At 34.1% G+C, this 26058-nt stretch overlaps 1 protein-coding gene across 3 annotated transcripts in view; it reads left to right on the forward strand.

Moving 5' to 3' along the window:
- Positions 1–26058, forward strand: part of corn (microtubule-binding protein cornetto) — a 342761-nt gene that overhangs the window by 197487 nt on the left and 119216 nt on the right. The gene's annotated exons all lie outside the window — the stretch shown is intronic.

The following is a 26058-nucleotide window of genomic DNA, read 5'->3' on the forward strand; positions in this document are numbered from 1 at the left end:
TAATTTTTTTATTTATAAGTAGTTGTTGATTTTGGAATGTTTTACATTGGATCCGGCAGACTGCGCTACCATCGCAGTATCGAATATTCAATAATATTCTATTTTAATTTTAGTTTGTCCCGACAGTTGGTGCTGCGATCAAATTGAGAAAAAAATTTCGTAATTTTGTGTTATTATTGTGTTACAAAAATAAGCCAGAAAACAGTTTTTTAATAAATAAGATGCTAATAAATCAGATGGAAATGTAAATTAAGGAAAACCAATCAGATCAATGCAAGACGGCCGCTGTCAAACACAACGACCAATCAATCACAAAGAGCCCGTATGGCCGTTCCCAATGTAAACAAAGTCATAACTGATTAAGTAACAAGTAGGCAGCACTGCGATCGCGTTTAGAATCGTACGCGTATTGAGAAATATTATATTATTATTAATTGAAATAACGTTTTAAAGTTTAATTAAAAAATGTACATTGTGCAAATTTGTAAGATGGAGTATTGACGTGAGTCTTTTACATGATTTTTCATGAATTTTAGTGATGTATGCACCTGCATTCAATAACAATCAACTTAACCTACAAATTTAAATTGTCAGTTCTCATTTGATTCTATGCAACTTATAAGTATTGAACGGCTCTTTGAAAATAAAAATTTAAGTTTGTAAAATAAATTATAACATTTATAAAATTAAAATATAATTTACGTATAATAATTATAGTTTAAAGTATATTTAAAAAATTGAAGTTATAATTTTTGTAGCTGATTAATTTTATAAAAAAAATTTCTAAAATTGTTTTTAATTTACAATTATCTAAAATTTGGTAAAATAGATGTTAAAATAAAGAATGAGAAAAATGATAAAAATTTCTACTAAAATTTTTACTAGGTTGCTTTTTTACAGCGCTTTAATTTTTTTTATTAATTAAGCCGTTACATGGTTGTGAAACATCAAAATCATTAAATTTAAAAAAAATATGTAGTAGGTACTTTTTTAGAATGATGTTAAGTGAAAATTAGTAGTAATGTGGATGAAAATTTATTAATTACACTAATTATTAATTTTACGACGTTTCGATTTTTTAATTCAATTTTCATCAGACATCTCAATATTTAGTGAAAATAAATATTAACCATACTACACATAATTAATCAATAAACCCATTACAATAATACAACAATTAGAAACTGATAATATCATACTTAGTCATTTTAATGAAATTTAGAACTCATTCCTGCTAATTTTAACTTAATTAAATTACTTATATTTATGTGTGTATTTATTACAGAATAATGCCGCGTTAGGACAACGTCTGTCGGGTCCGCTAGTATATATATATCTTCTTGTGGACACGATAACTTCCGTATTTTTGCGCTAATCAGTTTCAAATTAATATATAACTACTCAAAATTTCGGTCGAGTTCGTAATGGACAAAATCGGAACATGGGAGTGGAAATGTGGGGGACTTTTTAGAAAAAACAAAATATAGGTATAACTTTCTAATTCAGTAAAATTCGAATTCGTTTAAAATTCCTACTATTCTTTGGATGAGGGCCTAAACTTATCCAAGTAATGTTTTTTGATATCATCAACCATTGGCCCGGGGGTTGAAAAAATAGGGTTTCGAACACAAAAAAAATCATATTTCCCTTAATAGGTACAGGATCGAATCGGTTTAAAGTGGGCGTTAGTCCTCTAAACATTACCTAAAACGTTTTTCTGAAACAATTTTTGATATGACCAAACCTTACGGCAAGGGTTGACCAAATTGTAAGAAAATGGGGCTTGTCGTATGCTAAACACGCAGCCGTTGTCGTATTGAGTAAATTTGAAGTTTTTCTTTACTTTAAGGTGGAAATCTCTTTTGTCTCCTAACTGAAAATGTACCTCCGCCTTCCGGCGTAACGAAAAGAATTTTTTTTTGTGTCGCTGTTACAACCTTATGATGTTTACCTATTTTTACTTTTTTGTACGAAGTAATGGATGTATTGTGATCGCGAAAAGTTGCGGTTTCCAGATTTCAACGGAAATATCCATTTTGACCATCCCTGAATCTATTTTTAGTAGTTCGGCGTAACGTCTCTACGTATGTATCTCGCATAACTGAAAAATGATTAGCCGTAGGATGTTGAAATTTTTGATTTAGGACTGTTGTAACATCTAGTTGTGTACCTCCCCTTTTAATTGCAATCGACTGAACCAAAAGTACCAAAAAAAGCCCAAAACCCCAAAAACAGTAGAAATTTGGACTTTTTCTTAACTGCCGTAATAAGCCCTGATTGTGAGCTTTTCAACGATATATCATAACTGGTACTTATTTTCACATTGGTTCCAAAGTTACAGCCGAATAGAATTTTAATTAATGAAATATTTGTATCTTACAAGGAGAAGACACACCGGTTCGAATCCGACTTCATATGTCCTTTTTCTTTTAACTTTTTTTAATTTAAATATATTGATCTATTAATAATTTATTGAATTCTGATTGTAAAAAAAGTTTACGATAAATAATAATTCAATAATAGAAACAAAATATCGGAAGTTATTAATGAAATAAAATTGTATGTACTTTTCATTTAAAAAAAAAAATGTGTATGTATAAAATTATAGGCGTACAAGGAAGTCATGTGGTGTCCACTTCGGATTTTTATGAAATATTTTTGTTAATGGTCCTTCTTAATAGACGGAAGTATGTGGCATGATTTTTTCATAATATTTTCCATTTCCAGAAAATCGTTATATTGCTTTTACATGTTTTTTGATGAACACCTTGGCTTCCATTGTCTGTAAAAATTAATTAGAGGCTTACCAACCCTTCAAATTCCGTATAAATTTATGGAAGGACCTTTATTTAAACCTTTTATTTTACTTAGAATAAGTAAAATTTATACTCAGAAAATAGTTTATAGTTACAGAAAGACTTAGTATCATCTGGTGTGTGAAAATTTACGATTCCGTTGTACCCAGAAGACTTCTGGAAAGCGGTCGGAAGGCACGAAGATATATAACAAAACAACTTCTTAAGGAAAATCATGAAGAAGAAAAAGCTTTTTTGGGCCAATAAATACATAAACTGAAGATCTGAGACTTGGAGAAAATTCCTTTTCTCTGGCGCAGTGAATTTTCTAATTGAAAGAGTAAACGTGTTATATGTGCGAAGAAGCTATGACCAACAGGTTTCATCAAAACACATGAAAAAAGTTACAAAAAATTCTTTAAAGAAGATATTTTGAGAATCCTTCAGCCATTTTGGACCTAAACTTTTAGTACCTTTTACTTTTAGTAAAACTAAACTTTTAGTAGGTGAACAGTGAAACGTATATTCCATTATTAGAAAATAGAGCTGTACCAGGATTTTAAAAAATTGCAAATTTGTTAGGTGAAGTTCAACAAGTTTTGCGATCCTCTGCCATTCATGAATGAAATTAAGCTTTTCAGGTCTCGAGTTGGGATTTATTGTTTCGACTGAACTGGAAATACATCAGACCTGAACCCGATTGAAAATTTGTGGGTAGTTTTGAAGAAAATGAAATGTACTACCAATGAGAACATAATTTGTGTGTGTATATATATATATATATATATATATATATATATATATATATGATCTGGACGCCACATTACTTCCTTGTACGGCTATAATTTTATATATACACTTTTTTTTGCAATCAGAAGTTAATAATTATTAATAAATCAATGTATTTAAATTAAAAAACAAAAAAAAAGAAGGAAATTAAGTCTGTTTCGAACCGATTTGCCTTCCCCTTGTAAGATACAAATATTTCATTAATTAAACTTTTTTTTTTCCTTATAATTCTGGAACCATCGAAAATATATTCCACTTATGATATATTGTTGAAAAGCTCTCATAGAGAGCTTATTATTGCTCTTAAGAAAAAGTCCAAAATCCAACTCTGTTTTGGATTTTCGGCTTTTATGGACATTTTTGGGCAACTCGATTGCAGTCTAAAAGGGGAGGTCCATAACTAGATATTACAACAGTCCTAAATCTAAAATTTCATCATCCTACGGCTAATCGATTTTTGCAAGAAAAACGGCTAATCGTGCAGATGTCATGCCGAAACTAGTCAAAATGGATTCAGGGATGGTCAAAATCAATATTTCCGTTGAAATTTGAAAACCGACATATCACAATACTTCCTTTACTTTGTACAAGGAAGTCAAAAAGGAATGTTTGTTTGTTTCGTATGCGTTCCTATACCAATCATCCGATAGCGATGAAACTGGTGAGTTGCGCACACGCCCGCGAAAGTCTTTGAATCAGTTTTCACCCGCTAGGTGGCGGTGGGGTCGAGATATATAGAAAACTTTTATTTATCGTCCGATTTGGCTCATATTCAGAATATATATTAATTTCATGAACCGAGAAATCTTTGCAAAATATCGACTCGCTAGGTGGCACTGGGACCGAGATATTTAGAAAAACTCTACTTATGGACCTGTTTGGTTCATATTCTTTCTCTTTTCCTGTTTGGCCTCCGGTAATTACCTTTCAAATAATACTTCAGAGGATGAATGAGGATGATATGTACGAGTGTAAATGAAGTGTAGTCTTATCCAGTCTCTATTCGACCATTCCTGACATGTGTGGTTAATTGAACCCGAACCACCAAAGAACACCGGTATCCACGATCTAGTATTCAAATCCGTATAAAATTAACTGCCTTTACTAGGACTTGAACGCTGGAATTCTCGACATCTAAATCAGCTGATTTGGGAAGACGCGTTCCCCACTAGACCAACCTGGTGGGTTAATTTGGCTCATATTCAGAATATATTAGTTACGTGAAAATAAATATTTTATTGAAAAATGGACCCGCTAGGTGGCGCTGGTGTTGAGATATTTAAGAAAGAAACAAACAAATTTACAAATTAACTCGTTTCTTCTATATATATATATATATATATATATATATATATATATATATATATATATATATATATAAATAAGAGGCAATGCCAACTATAGGGTAAAAACTACTGGACCGATTTACGCGCAAGTTTTTCCAAAATGGTTGCGTTTTCTGGAAAAGGTTTAAAGCTATTGAAATCCTCGATCTGGCCAGTAGAAAGAAAGTCGGGGTATTTAGAATCGACCACTGTGTTTAGAGAATCGTTTGAATTAAATCCGATAGGTAATGCTGTTGTTTTGACAATTGGATTTATTTACATTCTGACTTTTACAAAATGAAAGGTTAAATTTTGTGCATTCTGTATGTTCATTTTGTTAATGTTTTATCAAACTTTCAATTGTGTTTATTATTATAATTATTATTATTATATATATATATATGTATACTCAAATCTAGCAATAGCGAAGCATTGCCGGTCTGATATTATGTAATAAATTTGATTATTTTTGAAAATATATTGTTGTTCATATTAATTTTCAAAAAAAATTGTAAATTTGAAAGGATTATACCCTATTTTTTTATGTAAAATTTAACAAGAATTCGATATTATATTTTATATCATTGATCAAATTAGAACATTGTTAATGTAGGTTAAGTTTGCTTGTGGGGTAGGGACGGTTAATATATATATATATATATACGGAAGAGAGGGGTGAAGTGATACTAGAGGTAATTGAGCCCGTATGACATCGAAATTTCTTTGTTTTAATAAAAGGATAGAAAATATCTTAAAGCCAAGAAAAGGGCAAGAAAGAACTTAAAGAAAAAATACTCAGAAGTAGTAAGGCAAACTTTGGTACTTGAAAGAAGCCTACTTTAGCTGACTCAGCACTTAAACGGTTTCTACGCTTACTGTTCGATAATATATAAAAAACTATATATATATATATGTTACGTATAACGCTTTTGTATTTATTTTATTTTGTTTTTTAAAATAGTTTGAAATATGTATTTTTTGTTCGAATCATGAAAAAATTACATGAAGAAATGAGTGCGTGTGTTTTTTTACTACTTTTTACTTCGTTGTACGATATAAAGGAAGTATTGTGATCGCAAAAAATATAGGTTTTTTAGATTTTAACGGAAATATCCATTTTCACCATCCCTGAATCCATTTTGATTAGTTTCGGCGTGTCGTACGTACGTGTGTATCTTGCATAACTGAAAAACGATTAGCCGTAGAATGTTGAAATTTTGGATTTAGGACTGTTGTAAAATCTAGTTGTACACCTCCCCTTTTTATTGCAATCGACTGGACTAAAAGTATCGAATATAAAAAAAAAATGGGATTTTGGAGTTTTTCTTAACTGCAGTAATAAGGTCTCATTGAGAGATTTTCAACGATATATCATAAGTATTACTTATTTTCATCGGTTCCACAGTTATAACTAAATAAAAGTTTAATTAATGAAATATTTGGATCATACAACGGGAAGGCTATCGATTCAAATCCGACTTTTTTTTTAATTTTAATGTATTGCTTTTTTTTAATAACACTGATAAACATAATTTTTGTTTCTTAACATGCGATACGTGATTTTAATCTGTTTTCTGATGCTGAAAACGAATATGAACGAAACCTGTTTCAAAGATAAATTTATAAATTTTAATTAAAGGATTTTTTTTCATTTTTCAACGTATAGTTAGCATTTTAAGCTCGTATATTATATTTTGTTAGCTCTTTTTTTATTATTTAACTTTGTTAATGTAAAAATAACAATACTAGACAAAGAATTATATAATGGTGATATATTGACATACGTACCAATGGTTTGACGTGAACCAAAGGATCATGTAACCGATTATTACTTTTGTTTAACAAGTGCGTCTGGAATTTCTGAAAAAACTAAACATTCTGTAAAATATCCTTCGTTGCAATCTGCAATCAGGTCTGTGCCTAACAGTGAAATTATTACAGTCCTGAATGTTTGTTTCGAAAGCAGCTATGAAGAATCAGGCAGTACTGAACAAGACAAATTTGATTTTGATTTTGAATTATCTTCCCTTTACGTGAATTAAATGACTGAGGGGTTTAAATCTATAAAAAATCAAGCTGAACTGTTAGGATCTAGACTTCATGGTTGGAATTTACTTTTTTAAAAAATACAACAATTTCGGGCTTTCGAAGCCCCGACATAACGATATTTCTGTGTATTTTATCGGTGAAAATAATTTGATTTATTGCACAAATATTGCACTTAGGACAAGTTCATAAACCTGAGGACTGGCGGCTTTTCATAGATTCGTCCAAGTTTAGTTTAAGAGCGGTTCTACTATACAACGCTAAAAAATATCCTTCGATACCGATCGCTTACGGTATTAATTTGAAAGAGATTATACGATGTGATGAAAGACTTTCTTGAAAAAATTACATTTTAGTGCGTTTAATTTAACATTAGTGTTTTAAATGTTTTCTTTTTTTGCATATTTTTTATTTTCTACGTTTTACTCTTCATAAGTTTATATTTTACAGCTCCGCTAGCGCACAGATTTGAGCGTATTTAGCGAAAAATCGTATGGGTACGTTTTACGGTGGATGAGTACAATCAAAACTTAGGACTAAACAATTTAATTTCCGTATAACCAAGATCCGGTGTATCAAAGAGAGTACCTATTCCTTTAAACAGTTAGTGCTTGACCTGCAGATACATACGCCGTTTGGATTTTGAAAATCTGACGAGCGGTTGCCGAGATATTACGGTGGAACCCCATCGCACCCGTCCCCCAATTTCCGAACGGCGCCCCGTGGGTACTTGAAAATATTATTATCCGACGGGGACCACTCAAAGCGGATGGGGTTGTCGTCCAGGGAGGTCGAAAAAATTTTTCAGAGCGTTAGGACCGACCATTTTCGATATATTTACGATTTTCATCCGAAAATTCGGATCCGGTTGAAAAGTACTAAATTTTCCCAAAACTTCGATATAAATCGAAGTTTATACAGTTTAACTTTATTTTTCTCTGAGCCCCCAAAAAATGAAAAATTCAAACTCCGGCATATATGCCTAAACCGATTGAAATGAAATTATATGGGAAGATTTGTTGATATTTTTTTCGCTTTTCTTTGATCAATTTTCATTATTGAAAAAAAAAAACTGACGCTGCGTGCCAGTTAGGTAAAATAATTGAAGTAAATTATAAAAACATAGCTGGACCATGTGTGGTGATTTGAAAGTTATAGCTATTCTGTTAGGCTATACTAAGTACACGTGTTTTCTTTACGAACGAGACAGTCCAGCTAGGGATAAACATTATGTTATGTGGAAGAAACGAGACAAGTTAACTCCAAACGGGAAAAATATTATTCACGAGCTCTTAGTTGAACCCAAAAAAAAAAATATTTTTATCCTCTCTCTATATCAAGCTAGGACTAATGAAGAATTTTGTTAAAGCAATGAAGAAGTATAGTCCCGGATTTTTGTACAGCAGGCAGAATTCCCGAACGTAAGTGAAGGAAAAATTAAAGAAGGAATATTTGCTGGTCTTTCTTCTCGGGTTTGGTTTCTTTTTTCCTGTTTACCCTCCGGTAATTACCTTTCAGATAATACTTCAGAGGATGAATGAGGATGATATGTATGAATGTAAATGAAGTGTAGTCTTGTACAGTCTCGGTTCGACGATTCTTGAGATGTGTGGTTAATTGAAACCCAACTACCAAAGAAAACCGGTATCCACGATCTAGTATTCAAATCCGTGTAAAAATAACTGGCTTTACTAGGACTTGAACGCTGGAACTCTCGACTTCCAAATCAGCTGAATTGGGAAGACGCTACTAGTTCAGCCGTTGTACTACTACGGTGGAACTAACACACATACATGCACCCTAAATACATTACTCTCCTTTTCGGGCAGTCATGTAAAAAGTTATAAAATGTTATAAATTTATACAAATGATCTTACGTAGAACCCCCCAAGTAAGATTTCATCAACCCACTTCCCTTACGTAATTAATGAACAACCCCGTGAAAAAAATGTGTATTATTTTTAAATGTTAAATCAGAAGTTGAACCTGCGTAGTACGATGTCGCGCCGTCATGTTGTAGCCAGCAGTGTCTGTCTTCCTCTTCCAAGAGTGCGATGAACTGAAATAAAATAACCTGATATCGTTCTGCATTAATGGTGTACTCGAAAAAAATAGGACCGATTATTTTCTTCCGCGATATCGCGCACCACACGCCCGACTTCTGCGGGTGTAATTGTTTTTCGTGATAAACGTGGGGATTTTCAGCACTCCAAATTCTACTGTTTTGGGTGTTTACGTAGCCGTCCAAATAAAACCGTGCTTCGTCTGTGAAAAATAACAAATCCATAACATTAATTCCCTCGCGCAGAAATCGACGGAACCGTTGACAATATTGTAGCCGTTTTTCTTTGTCGGGCTCAAGAAGTCGATGAACCGTTTGAATGCGATAAGGTCGTAATTGTAATCATTTCGTCGCCCGATGAACAGTCGATTTAGACAAATTAATTTCAGCAGACAAACGTCTGATCGATTTATTTGGCAAGGCGAGTAATCTGTATTCAACACCGACGCAGATCTTTTGTGTTCCTTGTTATTAACAGAACCGGTCTCTCTAAATTTTGCGACTAACCTTAATACTGATGTTTTGTTAGGAGCCGGTTTATCTGGGTTCTTATGGCGAGACAAATCTTGCACTGCAATCGCTGATTTCGTACTGAAGTACGACTCGACAATGAAAAAACGTTCATCTAGCGAAAACACCATCTTGTCTCTAGCAAAACACTGAACGTTATGATTGCATTGTTTTTACTATCGGTAGTGTTCTACTGCGTCGCCGCGATGTTCAGATGTTAGACTAGTCCATTTCAGTAACGAGTAAGGGAGTAAGCTTGACTTTTGAAATTTCATGGCTGAGTGATTGATGGGTTGCGTTTTATATTGGACACGCTGTATTTTAAATGAAGTCATGTTTGTAAGCGTGCATCAGAAACAACCCACAGTTGAAGGACATTCTTAGAACAAATTTCTTAGGACAAATGCTTACCGTTTTTGAAGAAAAAGAAAATTGGTTATCGTTAATGAGTGACGAAGCCCATTTTCATCCGAATGGCTTCGTCAACAAACAGAATTGCCGGTATCGGGCAGAAAGAAACCCACATCGGCTTCACGAGAGACCACTTCATAGCCCAAAGGTGACTGTCTGGTGTCCAATAGGACAGGTCGGTTTTATTGGACCATATTTTTTTGAAGAAAATGACGCTGCCGTAACTGTAATACCGGATCGTTACATTGCGATGTTGAATACGTTTTTCATCCCTGAGTTACGAAACCGGGGAATCGATTTTCAAAATGTGTTATTCCAGCAGGATGGAGCCACAGCGCACACAGCGATGGCAACGATGGCTGTTCTCCGTAACTTGTTTACGGGACGGATCGATTCCAGATTCGGTGACATTTCTTAGCCCGCTCGGTCCCCCGATTTGAGTAGTTGTTTTTTTTTTCTGCGGGGGTTTCTGAAATCGCGTGTGTACGGCAATAAACCGCGTACATTAGAGGACCTAAAGATCGCAATTCGTCATCACGTCACCCAGATTGATGTAGACATACTGCAAAGAATTGAGGCCAGTTATCGTGAAAGGCTGCACAATATATTGCCCAAAATGGACATCACTTGCCGGACATAATTTATCGTTCGTGAGTAAGTAACAAATGCTTTGATTTAAAAAGTGTTTCAGTACCAATAAAACTTTTTTAAAGTAAATATTAATTTTTTTATGATTATTTTAAAAACATCCGGTTCCCGTGAATGACCCTGTAGAAGATTATAATCATAAGAATGATTTGGCTGTAGAAAAAAGTTAGCTTTGTAAATATTACACGGAGTTAGACGATTTGTTTACATTTTAAATGTTTGTAGTAGTCAGGGCCGGGATGCTTCAAGGTCAACTGTTAAACAGTTATATTACTAGACGTTATTGTGTTTACACAATTTTTTTTTTTTTTTTAACTAACTGCAACTCCTCTTTGTAAAATCCAGATAAACCCGTAAATCCCATCCGTGTACATTTAAGCGTTGTTCTTATTTATATATAAACCCATTTAAAAATAAAAATGAAAACAAAAATACAGTTGATGGTTAATTATCGAATAAATGAACGATACAGTTTTTAAAAATTTAAATACCTATTATTATTTTTTTTTAAAACATATTAAAAGTTTAATTGCTTTTATTTTTGTACAGACCATTACATTTGTGTACGGATCGATCAAAATTTACAGCTTCGCTTCTACGTCATTGATGTACAGTGTTCAGAAATGATCGGGTTTTGAACATGAATTAAATTAAAACAAATATACGTACATTTGATGTTTATTTACCGGATTTGTCATTTAAAACAATTTTTTAAAATAAATAATAAAATTTGATACGCGCATCTTTATTCGCTCGGCAAATGTCCAATCGATACTCAATTTCTGCCCGTACTCGAATTAATAATAAAATTTCTTTTATGTATACAATCGATTATTTTATTCTTTCGTTTAAGTGACGTAGATGGGGTATTTTTTCCGAATAAACAATGTTTTTATATCGCCCTATAAGAAATAATTTGATGTGGACACCACATGACATCCTGTACGCCCATTAAATTTCATTGATAACTTATGATATATTTTCGTATATATTTTTCCTTTATTGTTATTATTGGAATTATTATTATAAGGTAGTACAAGGGGTGATTTTAATTCCTTATACTTCTGAACAATTATAAAAAAACATCTATTCTATAAATCCTTTGTTAAATTGCACCCCCGCTCCAAAAAACGGTAATAATTTTGTAACGTTGTACAGGGTGTCCCATATAAAACGCAACCCATCAATCACTCATCCATGAAATTTCAAAAGTAAAGCTTACTCCCCTACTCGTTACTGAAATGGTCTCGTCCAACATCTGAACATCGCGGCGACGCAGTAGAACACTACCGATAGTAAAAACAATGCAAACATAACGTTCAGTGTATTGCTGGAAACAAGATGATGTTTTCGCTAAAGGAACGTGTTTTCTTTGTCGAGTCGTACTTCAGTACGAAATCAGCGATTGCAGTGCAAGATTTGTCTCGCCATAAGTACCCAGATAAACCGGCTCCTAACAAAACATCAGTATTAAGGTTAGTCGCAAAATTTAGAGAGACCGGTTCTGTAAATAACAAGGAACACAAAAGATCTGCGTCGGTGTTGAATACAGATTACTCGCCTCGCCAAATAAATCGATCAGACGTTTGTCTGCTGAAATTAATTTGTCTAAATCGACTGTTCATCGGGCGACAAAACGATTACAATTACGACCTTATCGCATTCAAACGGTTCATCGACTTCTTGAGCCCGACAAAAAGAAAAACGGCTACAATATTGTCAACGGTTCCGTCTGCGCGAGGGAATTAATGTTATGGATTTGTTATTTTTTACAGACGAAGCACGGTTTCATTTGGACGGCTACGTAAACACCCAAAACAGTAGAATTTGGAGTGCTGAAAATCCCCACGTTTATCACGAAAAACAATTACACCCGCAGAAGTCGGGCGTGTGGTGCGCGATATCGCGGAAGAAAATAATCGGTCCTATTTTTTTCGAGTACACCATTAATGCAGAACGATATCAGTATATTTTATTTCAGTTCATCGCACTCTTGGAAGAGGAAGACAGACACTGCTGGCTACAACATGACGGTGCGACATCGCACTACGCAGGTTCAACTTCTGATTTCGTCGAGGAATTCTTCGGTAATCGTGTTATCGGTCGAGGCTTGTGGCCACCAAGATCTCCAAATTTGACTGCGGCGGATTTTTTTTTACGGGGTTACCTCAAAGAAAAAGCCTACAGCAACAAACCACGAACACTTGAACGATTGAAAGTCAATATTGAACAAGCTGTATTAAATATCCAGCCACAAACTTTGAAAAAAGTTGCAATAAACGCTGTAAAAAGAATTGAAGCTCTTATTCAAGAAGATGGCGGTCACTTGCAACATTTACTCTTAATGGATGATAATAATAAAAATTACATTTACATTTACACATGCCTTTTTATTATTTCAATACCTACCAATATAAGGTTGGGTTGCGTTTTATATGGGACACCCTGTAGAAGACAGTATAGTGGGCCTTTTTCGTTACGGTTTTTTTAATCAGAATCTGGTACGATCCACAAATTTGTTTCCTATCAAAGTTGGGTCTTATCTAAGCCCCCCAGTCCCCTTCTTACACACCCCACATCCTACTTAGCGGTCGGATTACTGCTGTAGTATTCTGCTATGTTATGACGTCACATGTGAGCGTTAGAATTAAATCAAGGTATAATACGAGAGATTATCTCTAAAGTAAAGACCGTTTCATCGTAAAAAAATGTATTCTGAAAATTTTATAAATATTTTTTTCCCCTATACTACTTCACTATATAATCGCCAAATGAATTAAGACGTTTGTCGTACCGATACACCGGCTTCAGTATACTTTGGTCGTATTCTTTTACCCACTGATTAACAGCATTTTTAAGTTTATTGTAACTAGCGAATCGCTTACCGCTCAAAAATTCTTTTAATTCACCAAACCAACGGTAATCAGAAGGAGCTAAGTCCTGACTATATGATGGGTGATGGTAAATTTCCCATCCAAATATTCTCAGTAAATCACGTGACGTACCCGCAACATATGGACGTGTATTATCGTGCAGCAAGACGACGCCGTCGGTCAGCACCCTACGTCGACTATTTGGAATGGCGCGCCGTAATTTACGTAGAATTTCGCAATAGAATTCTGCATTTATAGTTGTTCCACGCGGCATGAAATCAATCGGCGGTATGCCAAACCGATCCCGAAAGACTGTGGCAATCAGTTTGCGTCCAAATGGCTGTGGCTTGACCTTTGTCGGTCTGGTTGATGATCTAGGATGAGTTCATTCACTTGACTGCCGTTTTCTGCCTGGCATGTAGTACAAAATCCATTTTTCATCGCTGGTAACAGTCCAATTAAGGAATTCCTCACCTTTTTCTGACATCAAAAATTCCAAAGCAGATCTCATTCATTTTTTTTTTTTTTTTTTGAGGTTCCGTTAAGATGTACTGCATCATAACCTATTTAACCTTCGGGAATTACCGTTCAGGTATTACTTCAGAGGGTGATATGTCTGAATGTAAGTGAAGTATAGTCTTGTACAGTCCTGAGATGTGTGGTTAATTGAACCCCAACCACCAAAGAACACCGGTATCCACGATCTAGTATTCAAATTTGTGTAAAAACAACTGACTTTACTAGGACTTGAACGCTGGAACTCTCGATTTCCAAATAAACTGCATTGGGAAGACGCGTTCACCACTAGACCAACCCGGTGCGTGAAGAGTTACGGCAGCCGACATGAACAAACCTTTCTGAAACGTTATGATCATGAAAAATGCGACCGATAACAGTCGTTGAAACATCAGGAAAAAGAAGGGTCAGGTCAGAAATCGTTGAGCGATGATTTTTTCTGATTTCATCATCGACGCGTTTCAACAAGTCTTCGGTGAATATCGAGGACCTCCCCGAACATTCTTCATCGTGCACATTAATTTCTATACATTTCACGCTATTTTCGGACGTTTCTTTCGTTCGTTACATTGTCACCGCACACAGCAACCAACTGCCTACGAATTTCAACGGGCTTAACCTTTTGATGGTTTAAAACTTGTTACCGCGTATTTGATAGTCGGCGGAAACATCGATTTTTCTGTTTACTTTATAACGTAATAACTCTTACGTAATGAAAGATATTTTAACGCGGCAACAATGCAGTATGTGCATACTAACATTACCGTGAACTACACGGGTTCGCCGACCTTAAGGGGAGAAATTTCCCAGCGGTCTCGTTTTTTAAGTGTAAAAACGTATTTAAAGTATCCGCTGGTTTCGCCACACACGTGCGAATGAAATACGGTATTCGCGCGCGCTTTAGTTAAAATCATTGAATTAAATTAACAAAAAATATTATATTTAAATAAAATTATAAATATTTTAAATTAAATTTTCTGTGTAAGCCGTGCCTCAGAAAAAAGCCGCTTGACGAGAAAGTTCTACTACAACTGTTGTTAGCTTTTTTTTCAGCGTACAGGAAATTGTCTAGATTATATCTATTGATTTGTTACTGTGAAACAATCTTTCCAAGGATATATACATTGCTATCAAATAACCATAAGAGATTGCAATATGGTTTTTGCCCGTAAGGAGTAATCGATATGATGAAATACATATTTGTAACAAGATAATAGGCCTTCTATCTGTAACTCAAGCTTTCATTATTTATTTTATTTTCTGTTTTATAGGCGTTATTTCTTTCTATTATTCTCAGGGTCGCATGATATATTTAAATCGTTCAAAAGTGTACTAGAATTTCTAGTTCACACACTATGCGCGTATATTTTCTATTCATATCAAATATTGTATTATCCTGCATGCATATATATACATATATATATATAATAATGCATTGCTTTTATTGTTTATATTTCCTACTTTTACCAAAAATCTTCTTTTTTTCTTTTATTGTATTATTTACTGTTACTGCATTGTGTTTTTGTTTTTATTATTTTTTTCCCAGAGAAATACACAAATATTTTTCTCATATTATAATAATCTAATTTTAAGATTGTATGTTTTAATTTTTTATTATTTTATATAGCGGGGATAGAATTTATAATTAACGTTAAATGTTAAAAAAAAGAACGTAAGAATGGCGGGAGTTTCAATAGTTCTAACAGATCGCAGAGCCTTGACATCCCTTGCCGCTGTGTCTTCTATTATCGGACGGGTTTCACGGGTTATTTAGTGGCGATTATAAATTTTAAGTTTTATTTACGGGCGGATTTGGTAATTTGCGTTCCTATCCGTACGGACCGGCGTGAAATTTATTTACTGGGTTTCACCTTGGGAGACTAAGCTTTTGAGCCTACTATTCCCGGCGTGATTTCCCTTCGGTCCTTTTGGTACTAGCACCTTATGGGCTAGCAGTAATACGCCTACCGGGGCCCTGGTTATTTGGAGGGAGAAATACGTCCCCTTCTCCGGAGGCAGTCGCATATGCTGACCGAATTAAATTTCGGTCTCTTTCATGGGACTTTTTGGGGTGTTTTCTAGTTTTTTTATAGTTTTAACTTAATTTAATTGTGAAAACGGTCATTTTCGCGCGGTTTCCATTTATAGGTTACGCGATATAGAGGCTCCTAAGGGTGGTTTGTCATTTTTTGACTCTCGTACCGCCTCTTCAGGGTGGTTCGTTTATTACGGCATGAAGCCGTTCTCTTATACCCTGTGAAGTAGGGTCCACTCGGCAGATTTCCCGGAAACGGCCGATCTCCTGAACAGTCTGCGTGCCTGCGCCACATCCACAAAGGATACGGTGTGTAGTCCCGCATCGTAGCGAAGAGTGACGTTTCTGACGAACCACGGTGCTCCAAATATCGTCCGCAACGCTATGTTTTGGACGGCTTCTAATTTCTTTTGAAGCGTGGAGTTCAACAAAGCTCTCTATACCGGGTAAGCATACGGTGGAATCGGCAGGACGTATAGCCGAAAAATGAGCAGTTTGGTCACCGGTGGATATGGCCTGGCACTGTTCAGTAACGGGTGTAGTGAGGCCCTGACGGCCTTTGCCCTTCGGGTCACATATTTAACATGTTCTCCTAAGGTAAGCCGTTTGTCCATGACCACTCCCGGGTAGTTTCCCAAAGGGGATTTTCTCTCCTGAGATTTCCAGCCGCCTGGCTGGAGCTATTTACCTAAATAATTAAATCACGCGATGAATAAACTGTAAAATAGTCTAGTCAATAGGAATCAAGAAATTCGTTCGAACTTCGCCGGTAAAAGACCACGGAACTGGACGGCACAACGAAGTCGACGAACTGTATTTGCAGTTTTAAACACGACCTAATCTAAAATTGAAATGAAAATGGGGGGGGAAAAATAAACGTGAAAAGATATTATTTTAGTTCAATTACATTTGTAATAAAGAGTAGTTTCAAAAAATACCTCGAATTTTGTTAGTCGACGGTTTTTTTCCATTTGATGAACCGCGGGGCTGGAATGTGTTATTTTTTTCCTCAAAAAGGTGGGTTTACGAATCGTGCCTCTAGATAGCATTACTTGATAGTACTATGTAGCGTACAAAAACTTGATAATATGCGTGAAATAATAAAATTTAAAACAAAGTATACTACGGCTTGTTTTAATAGTAAATGAAAGTACTGAAGATGAAACAATTTTTTTAATTCCCATCACTTCTTTAAAAATAAATAAAAGTATTAGTTTACAGAGATTACACTAGTTCTATTAAAAAAAGAAATTAATTCGATTGGTAAAATCGAATTTAACCAAAGATTCGAGGGTTACACTTACAAAAGTAAGTGCAATATTACATTATATACTAGTTTTATTAAAAAAGGAAAAATATGGTGTGAAGTGAATGATATGATTATCAACAAAAAAATTTAATTTGTTTGTTCTATGGCAATAAATTTTAATAATAAATCCATAAAATAACAATCAGTAATTCATAAAAAAAATAAAAGAATAATCTAACAAAACGCAGTGACATCCAAAAAAAATTACAATGGAATTGTTAACGGTACGGTAAGAATCTCGCAGATATAATTTCATCCGCCCAAAAAACAAATATTTCTGTAATATAAATAAAATTGTTTTTAACAAAACGATATTTATATAAAAAAAGGTAAGACACTACATTTCTATTATCAAAATCTTTTTAATTTACAATTTTCTTAAAAAACAAATACATGTTAAATACAGAGTGTTTCTAAAATGGTGGAATGCCTGTATTTTTCGAGATTTTACTTGTAAAACTAAACGAAAAATATCTCTAGGAAAAATGGCGATTTCTTCTTCGTTCTCCCGCTGTCCGCCATTTTGTTATTTTTATATATTAATTTATATCTCAAGTTCGAATATACGTATTACAGTAATATTTGGTAAGAGTATTGGTAATAAAGATTTAAAATTATAAAAAATCAGGAATTAAACAACTTCGCAAATTACAAAATGGCGGCTATGTTTATTTTTCAATCCGTCATATCTCCGTAAATATTAGTTTTATCAAAATTTATGTTACTTACTAAAATATTAAACCTTTTATTTTGAACAAAATGACATTTTATTTTTTTAAATCGGTTAACAAATAGCTGAATTATGGCAGAAAATTGATGTTGTAATTTTGTGTCTGATTTCGTGTCCTCCACTTTACGTTCAATTCGATGAAATATTAATTGGTTTTTATTTATTGTTAATTCTAGTATTGTATATTAGTATCAGATTAAATAATCATTTTCTCACAACAATAGACCTAATAATTATGGCACAAAATTATAACATCAATTTTCTTCCGTAACTCGGCTATTTGTTAACCGATTTTCAAAGATTAAATGTCATTTTGTTCAAAATAAAAGGCTTAATATTTTAGTATAACATACAGTTTCATATAACTAATAATTTTAAAACTATGCTAATTTTAAACTTTATTACCAAGACGTTTACCAAATATTAATGTGTTTCCTTTATCCGAACTTAACATACAAATTTTTATATAAAAATATCAAAATGGCGGACAGAGGGAGAACGAAGAAGAAATCGCCATTTTTCCTAGGGATATTTTTTGTTTAGTTTTACAAGTAGAATCCGAAAAAGTATAACCGGCCCACCACTTTCGAAACACTCTGTATATGTAATAGACGATATATATACCATAATAGATAATAAACGATGTTTAAGCGTTCCATATAATTAGCAAATTTGTTATAAAATTCATTTACAGAAATAATACAATTTTTATGATTATCCGTTGTTTAATAAACGAAATCGGCACGGTAAGAGTTTCATAAGAAATTTGCTTATTATATGGAACGGTTAAACATTCTTTATTATCTATTATTGTGGATATTTAAGAAATTGTAAATTAATAACAGATTTTGATAATAGAAATGTAGCGTCTTACCTTTTTTGATATCGGTATCGTTAACAGTTTTATTTATATTAAAGAAATTTTTGTTTTTTGAACAGAAGAAATGATATCTGCGAGACTCTTACCGTACCGTTTACAATTTCTTTGTCATTTTTTTGGATAGTATCTTGCTCAGAACCCATTTATCCTTAATTCAACATCAATTTCCCCGATTACATAGCGCTTTAGCTGTAGAAGGGAAATTATTATCGATCTAATTTGGGCATATTTGATTTTCGCTGGATCTTGACTCGATTATCCTTCTGTTCTGTTGTGAGGTTTTTCGGCACCGATTTCGCACAAACCTTTTGCATGTCGAAATCGTCCGTCAAAATTTGATGTACAGTGAAAGCGTTTAAATTTATCATCCTTATTGTTAAACGACGGTCTGATCTCACAAGAACCGTCACACGCTCGACGTTTTCGTCAGATTTTGAAGTCGAAGGTCTCCCTGAGCGAGGTTGATCTTCAACGTGTTCTCGGCCTTCCAAAAATGATTTTTTTCCATTGTTCTCATATAATAGAATTGGCCTCATCCTTGGCTACACCGGACGCCCTTAGTTTTCGTCCTTTAATATGCAATTCTATCGGGGATACCGAAAAAAGCACGCACAGTGCATCATATGATAAGGTTCGGTACCCCGAAACTACGTCCAGAAGCGACTTCCTATGAGTGCTAGTTAATTTTCTTCTGTTCCGCTGGACATTAACCGCATCGGCCCATACCGGGGCGGCGTACAAAAGAGACGACGTTATCGCCGAGGTGATAACTCGCCTCTTCGACGCACGTGGAATTCTTTGTCCCGCAAAGAGACCTCGCATGGCACGGATTGTTGTTTCCATTCTGTCGCAGATCATGGTCACACGACTGTTATATTTGAGATGTTTATCCAGTAACACCCCTAGATATTTAGCACTTTCCACCTCGACAATTGCCTCTCGTCTCAGGCGCAGACTTATTCTTCTGAGTATCCTCCTACCGGTGAAGAGAATACCCTTGCGTTTGGAAGGAAAGACTTCCAAACTGTTGTTGACGAGCCATTCATTCACTAATTCTAAGGTAATATTCCCCTTGTCCTCCACTTCATCTAAGGTACTGGCCTCCACTAGCAGCGAGATGTCACCCCCGGCGGGAATTGAAACCGGAAAATTTCATCATACAAGATGTTCCAAAGTAGGGTCCGAGTACAGACCCCTGCGGGACTCCACCGAAGATCTGATGACTTACCACACCATTCACCGTATTAATTTCAGTCCATAAATTAATAATACTTAAAGTTTAAGAAAGCAACTCGGTACCTGGTGCGTTAACTGGTATAACGCGGTTATACCAGTCTGCCGACCGTACAAGCTAAATGTATTGTATGTAAGTTGTTAAATTACATTAGTTTAGTTAGTGCCGACCGTCGATGCTAGTAGCGTCACGCCTTCACGAATGAAATACAGTATGCCCGCGCGCTTTAGTTAGAATCTTTGTATTAAATAAACGAAAAAATATTTTTATATATTTAAATATAATGATAAATATTTAATGTATGTGTGTGTGTGTGTGCATCAAAAATAACCCACAGTTGTAGGACTTTCCGGGAATGCGGCTTTAGCCGCGTGAATGACCTACAATTGTGCTGTCAGCTTTTTTTGGAACAATTCCTTTATAAAGACGTGGAAATTATTATCATATGTCATTTATATATGATCTTTAAGGGAGATTTCATAAGATAGCTTACCTATTGTAATCGATACCATGATTCGACTTCTGGAAAATTTCCACATATCTTTGCGTTTCACACCCCTTAGACACCAAAACCATCGTCAGTTCAAAAGTTTATATATATATACACTTTCTTGTGGACACGATAACTGCCGTAACTTTGCGCCAATCATACTGAAATTGTTCCTTAAAAAGTCACCAAATGTCTGTCGAGTTCGTTCGACAAAACGGCCAAAATCGGACCATGGTAGTGGAAATACTGGTTGGAAGGGGGGGGGGGTTCGATAAAACATAATATCGTTATTAATTTGTTATTGTAAAAGCAGTAAACAAATGTATTAAACTATCGGTCACTTATTTTTTTTTCTTTTTTAAATTTTAACCTGAATTAATTAGGAATATTATATTATTATTTCTCTATATGTTGTGCCATTCCCTAAACCACTTCTCTTTTATTATTTTTCTCTTCTATTCATCTTCCAATAGACAAATTTCTTACAACAGCATCGGCTGTTTGTATATCTATTATTGCTTTCTTTCCTGTTTATTTACCACACGTTTGTTAAATCGAAGGTTTGTATCTTAAAAAAAACAACTGATGTGGACGCCACATGACTTCGTTGTATGCCTATTAAATTACATATACACGTATTTTTTTTTAAATGGAAAATACATAAAATTATATTTCATTAATAACTTCTGATGTTTTTTTTCTATTATTGAATTATTATTTATCGTAAAACCTTTTTTTTTTTACAATCAGAGGTTAATAAATCAATATATTTAAATTAAAAAAAAAGTTTAAATGAAGGTTGGCATACCTGCTAAATTCTCACTTTTTTTGTTACTCGTTAGTTTAGATTGGCATCCCTGCCAAATTCTCACTATTTTTGTTTCTCTTATTAAATAAAGTTGTTCTAATGCTTTATCGTTAGTCAGTCTAGTGTCAGCCATCAAAAAAATTGTAGGATATCTATTATTTAGGTCCTTGTGAGGACCAAATATTTCATTAATTAAATTTTTATTTGGCTATACCTCTGGAACCGATGAAAATAAGTACCATTTATGTTATGTCGTTGAAAAGCTCTCAATGAGGGCTTATTATTGCACTTAAGAAAAAGTCCAAAAGACACTTTAAGTCCAATTGCAATTAAAAGGGGAGGTGCATAACTAGATATTACAACAGTCCTAAATCCAAAATTTCAACATTCTACGGCTAACAGTTTTTTAATTATGCGAGATACATACGTACGTACAGACGTCACGCGGAAACTAGTCAAAATAAATTCAGGGATGGTCAAATTTGATATTTCTGTTGAAATCGGAAAATCGAATGTTTTTACCGATCACTATACTTCCTTTACTTTGTACAAGGAAGGAAAAAGGAATTCCCAGAGTCAATCTGCCGGCAGCTTCCTGTACAATGATACATGGAATGAAAAGTATACAGTTTCGATCGCTAAAATTTCAGCATATTCACAGCCGAAATAAAGGATGTAGTAGATCAGACTTACATTTCACAATAGAATTTAAGGGGAAAGAAGGAATATCTGATAAGGATGAAAGGTGACTGGAAACAAAGTGTTTTTCGAAACCCGACAGACATTTTTTCTAATTTTTTAAACCACTTTTACGAAATTTTTCATGTTTTAAGGTTTTTATAAATTTGACCATTTGCAGAGAAAATTTTAAATATAATTTAACGTATGCTCGCTAGTCAACGTTTACCGGTATTGGTATTTATTGAGAATTTGTCGATGTACCAAAGAATGAAATAAAAAGGAAAAGGAAACATCCAGAAAATTAATGAATTCCTCTTTTATGTGAATTTTTATAGCGATATAGAAAAAACGTTTAGAATATCTTTTTGAAGTAATGCTGCGTCATGTTAATGTATTTCTTTCCGTTTAATTACTAATAAAAAGATTATATTTTTTAATGACTAAATATTAGTTTTGTAACATATATTTAATTCCTTATATGAAGGAAAGGATATGGTCAACGGAAATATCCATTTTGACCATCCCTAAATCCATTTTTACTAGTTTCGGAGTGACGTCTGTACGTATCTCGCATAACTCAAAAACGATTAGCCGTAGGATGTTGAAATTTTGCATTTAAGACCGTTGTAACATCTAGTTGTGCACCTCCCCTTTTTGACTGCAATTGACTGGACCAAAAGTGTCCAAAAAAAGCCGAAAATCCAAAAGATTTTTGATTTTGGACTTTTTTCGTAACTGCAGTAATAAGCCCTCATTGAGAACTTTTCAACGATATATCTTAAGTTGAACTTATTTTCATCGGTTCCACAGTTATAGCCAAATAAAAGTTTAATTAATGAAATATTTGGATCTTACATTGGGAAGGCAAATCGATTCGACTCCGACTTCTCGTTTTTTTTTTAACTTCTTTCTTTTAATCTAAATATATTGATTTAATAATTATTAACCTGCAATTGTAAAAAAAAAAAAATACAATAAATAATATTCAATAATAACAATAGAAATCAGAAGTTGTAGTGAAATAAAATTTTATGTACTTTTAAAAATGTGTATATGTAATTTAATAGGCAGTATTACATATGTGTGTATACAGGGTAGGATCAAGAAGTAGTATGACTGAATTTCTATAGCGCTAATGGAGCGTCGGACCACCTGGTCGTGGTAGGCGGAGCCTTCCAAAGAGACCGATATTTTTTCCAGTCGCCTGCGGGCAAGCGGAGAATAAGCACGTTGGTTTCCGTGAACCTCTTAAGAAGTGTCCCCTCAAGGGAAATCGATACAGCTCTGTAGAAGAGTTCCAAGGGGCCGTGACGGCATGTCTGAAGGTGATCCTGGAAAGCGAGTTCCAGAATGCGTACGTGCAGTGGGAATCGCGTTATATGAGTTGTGCCGAAGCACAAGGGTGCTATTTCGAGGACTACTAAGGATTTGTACCGATAAGTTCAATAAATAAATTTAAATTCATTTACTCCTACTACTTTATCATCCTATCTTGTATAATAAATAGAGACCGGATTATATGCATTTGCATATGCACTTGCATATTAAGCCCATTCTCACCGGTTTTAGCATATCTTCCTTGAAATCTAATGATGATGAATATTTACGCTACATTTACAATTCTTTTCAGAAGGGTATCTTGTTAAAAAAAGGAGGCCTTACGTTGCAGCTGATCAAACCTATTAGTTGCACGATTTAACAGCCGCGGAACAGTACCTCTGTTTATTTTTACAAAAGTAAAAAATTATAAAATAATTGTTAATTAACGAATTTATCGATTTTTTTGTCTTATACCCTCTACATCCTACATCCCTAACAATTTGTTTTACATATTCCAAACGTGGCCTGCCTACACAATTTTTTCCTTCTACCTGTCCTTCCAATATTAAAGCGACTATTCCAGGGTGCCTTAGTATGTGGCCTATGAGTCTGTCTCTTCTTTTAACTATATTTTTCCAAATGCTTCTTTCTTCATCAATTGATTGTCACTTTATCCACCCGATTTATTTTTAACATTCTCTTATAGCACCGCATTTCAAAAGGTTCTAATCTTTTCTTCTCAGATACTCCGATCGTCCAAGTTTCACTCCATATAAAGCTACGCTCCAAACATATACTTTCAAATATCGTTAAATTAATTTTTAAAGTAAGCAAGTTATATTTCTGATTCGCCCTATTCGGCATTTTATATCGCTCCTGCTTTGTCCGTCTTTACTAATTCTAGTTCCCAAATAAGAAAATTCTTATACCTCTGTAATCTTTTCTCCTCCTATTTTCACATTCAGTGGTCCACCTTCTTTATTTCTAGTACATTTCATCGTTTTGTTCTTGTTTATTTTCATGCGATAGTGCTTGCGTAGGACTTCATCTATGCCATTCATTGTTTCTTCTGAATCCTTTTTACTCTCGGCTATAATTACTATATCATCAGCAAATCGTAGCAGCTTTATCTTTTCACCTTGTACTGTTACTCCGGATCTAAATTGTTCTTTAACATCATTAAATGGTAGTTCTATGCAAAGATTAAAAAGTAACGGGGATAGGGAACATCCTTGTCGGATTCCTTTTCTTATTACGGCTTCTTTCTTATGTTCTTCGATTATTACTGTTGCTGTTTGGTTCCTATAAATGTTAGCAATTGTTCTTCTACCTCTGTATTTGAACCCTAATTTTTTTTAAATGCTGAACTTTTTTATTCCAGTCTACGTTATCGAATGCCTTTTCTAGGTCTATAAATGCCAAGCATGTCGGTTTATTTTTCTTTAATCATCCTTCTACTATTAATCTCAGGCCTAAAATTGCTTCTCTTGCCTCTATACTTCTCCTGAAACCAAATCGGTGTTCTGCTAACACTTCTTCCACTCACCTCTCAATTCTTGTGTAAAGAACTCTAGTTACGATTTTTGATGCACGACTAGTTAAACTAATTGTTCTGTATTCTTCACATTTATCTGCCCCTGCTTTCTTTGGTATCATAACTAAATCACTCTTTTTGAAGTCTGACGGAATTTCCTCTTTTTCATATATATTATACACCAGTTTATATAATCTATCAATTCCTTCCTCAGCGGCACCGCGCAGTAATTCTACAGGTATTCCGTCTATTCCAGGAGCCTCTCTGCCATACAAATCTTTTAATGCGCTCTTAAATTAAGATCTCAGTATTGTTTCTCCCATTTCATCCTCCTCAACTTCCTCTTCTTCCTCTATAACACCATTTTCTAATTCATTTCCTCCGTATAACTCTTCAATATATTCCATCCATATATCGACTTTACCTTTCGTATTATATATTGGTGTACCATATTTGTTTAACACATTATTAGACTTTAATTTATGTTCCCAAAAATTTTCCTTAACTTTCCTGTATGCTCCGTCTATTTTACCAATGTTCATTTCTTTTTCCACTTCTGAACACTTTTCTTTAATCCACTCTTCTTTCGTTAGTTTGCATTTCTTTTTATAGTATTCCTTAATTGTCGATAGTTTCTTTTACTTTCTTCATCAGTATTCTTATATTTTCTACGTTCATCCATCAGCTGCAATATATCGTCAAGGTTTTCTACCGGTTCTCTTTCTTCTGCCTAAGTTCGCTTTTGGTGATTTAAGAATTTCTTTTTTAACATTCTCCTATTCTTCTTCAACCTTACCTTACCTCTTGTGATGTCTTCCTCAAAAATCTTCATTACCTCCTCTTCCTCAAACTTGTCTAAATTCCACCGATTCATCTGCCATCTTTTCTTCACGCTTTTAAACCCCAATGTACATTTCATTATCACTAAGTTATGGTCGCTGTCAATGTAATTTATCGGTATGTTATTCAATTCCTTACTTATTCTATGCTGCGGTTGCTTAAATAAAAAAAAACAAAAATTTCTATTTTTTTATTTAAAGTTGCACATTTTGACATTTTTGA

The sequence above is a fragment of the Lycorma delicatula genome, chromosome 4 (genome assembly GCF_047948215.1).
Source record: "Lycorma delicatula isolate Av1 chromosome 4, ASM4794821v1, whole genome shotgun sequence".
NCBI classification, from domain to species: Eukaryota; Metazoa; Arthropoda; class Insecta; order Hemiptera; family Fulgoridae; genus Lycorma; species Lycorma delicatula.